Source organism: Dipodomys ordii, unplaced genomic scaffold (assembly GCF_000151885.1).
Source record: "Dipodomys ordii isolate 6190 unplaced genomic scaffold, Dord_2.0 Scaffold54, whole genome shotgun sequence".
Classification (NCBI taxonomy): domain Eukaryota; kingdom Metazoa; phylum Chordata; class Mammalia; order Rodentia; family Heteromyidae; genus Dipodomys; species Dipodomys ordii.
The window spans coordinates 4104724-4106985 of record NW_012267270.1 but is presented as its reverse complement, the minus strand read 5'-3'; positions in this window follow the sequence as shown (position 1 = coordinate 4106985).

Sequence of the window (2262 nt, the reverse complement as noted above, 5' to 3'; positions counted from 1 at the left end):
TTTCTTTTTGCTTATGTGGTGCTGAGGAATCGAACCCAGGGCTTCAGGCATGCAAGGCAAGCGCTCTACCACTGAGCCACCTTCCCAGCCCTCATGGACTTTCTTAACTGAGGACTGGCTTCACATCTCAGCCTCCTGAGTGGCTAGAATTACCGGTGTGAGCCACTGGCACCTCACTAAAATTTTTATTTTCATCCAATATCTCTGAATTATTGCTGTCACTAACATTGTTTAAGGTACTGGGAAACGAACCTACAGCCTCACAAGTGCTAGGCAAGTGTTGTACTACTTGAGCCATGACCTCAGTCCCTTCTTTGGGAGGAAGCTTGAATTCAGGGCTTAGGCACTCTGCCTGAGCTTTTTTGTTCAAGGCTGGCACTCTACCACTTAAGCCCCAGCTCTATTTCTGGCTTTGGGGTGGTTAAGTAGAGATAAGAATCTCATAGTAGGGGCTGGGAAGGTGGCTCAGTGGTAGAGCGCTTGCCTTGCATGCATGAGACCCTTGGTTCGATTCCTCAGCACCACATAAGCAGAAAAAGCTGGAAGTGGCGCTATAGCTCAAGTGGTAGAGTGCTAGCCTTGAGCTGAAGAGCTGAGGGACAGCGCCCAGGCCCAGAGTTCAGGCCCCACACTGGCAAAAAAAAAAAAAAAAAGAATCTCATAGTAACCTGGCACTGGTGGCTCAGGCCTGTAATCCTAGCTACTGAGGAGGCTGAGATCTGAGGATCTAGGTTCAAAGCAAAGCCAGGCAGGAAAGTCTGAGAGACTCTTATCTCCAATAAACCACCAGAAAACCGAAAGTGGTGCTGTGGCTCAAGTGGTAGAGCACTAGCCTTGAGCTGAAGAGCTGAGGGACAGTGCCCAGGCCCAGAGTTCAAGCCCCATGACCCACACACACACAAAAAAAGTCATAGACTTTTCTGCCCAGGCTAGTTTTGAACTATAATCCTTAGATCTCAGCCTCCTGAATAGCTAGAATTACAGATGTGAGCAACCAGTGCCCAGCTTGGTTTATATTTTGTTTTTGAAGTAGAATATCTGGAACTTTTCCCAGGCTAGTCTTAAAACTCATTCCTCTCCTGTCTCCGGCTCCCAAGTAGCTGAGATTATAGTCATACACACGATGTCTGACTGAACCTCTGATTTGAGCTCCAGACATGGCACTCACGTGTCTTTGGGGACAGTTTTGTGCACTTGGATATCTGACCCGCATCCCCCCCTGATAAGCCAATGCCTCCCCCTAGGTCTCACCACCTCTCAGTGTCTTTAAGTTGGGATCCAAATTTCAACATGAGTGAAGGTATTAAGCCACAGTGATAATCATATGGTATCTACCCACAGTGCCTTCTCCATGTCTACGCCCATGAGTGGCACCACACAGGACACAAGTAGCCCAGCAGCCATGGTCAGCCAACCTTTCTTTCCACCAGCCAATGTCTGGGACCTACTTGCTCACCACCTCTTAATTGTGCTCTCCGACTTGGCCTCTCCACCCTAGGGAATTTTGCTGCTCATCTATCTAGCCACTCTTGTAGCCTGCCCTCTCGTATAGGAATATTTCAATAAATGGACTGAGTAGACGAGAAGGCAGTTTTATTGTGAACAAAATAGTGACTACTATGGCATCCATTTTTCCCAGATAAGAAGGCAAGGACAGAGCCATTCGGGAACCTGTCTAAGGTCCCACGATCATTAAGTAGTCAACTGGAATCAATCAGAGCTGCAGGATGCAGAATGCTACTTAGCCTCCTGATTAAAAAAAAAAAAAGTCCCTGAACTCAGCCCACTAGTACACATCTGTAATCCCAGCTCCTTGGGAGGCAGAGGCAAGAGGGTCTCAAGTTCAAGGCCAGCCTAGGACAAAATTAGCCACACCCTAGCAAGAAAAACCAAGACTTAGGTGTGTGGCTAAGTGGTAGAGTCTAGTATTGTGAAGCCCTGGATTCAATCTCCAGTACCACCACCACCACCACACACACACACACACACACACACACACACACACACACCAGATTCACTGAAGCCATACCAAACCTGCAGCTGGAGCTCACATTCATAGGCACTGTCTTATTCATGAGCAATATCCACTAAAACCATAGACAACTAATTTCCTAAAGGAAGAGGCAAATACTAGCACCTTTGTCCTCTCTGAGAATCTGTGTCTTGCAGACAGTTTCTGAGAGGTGAATATCTTCTGATTAAGACATGGATCTCAGCCGGGCGCTGGTGGCTCACGCCTGTAATCCTAGCTACTCAGGAGGC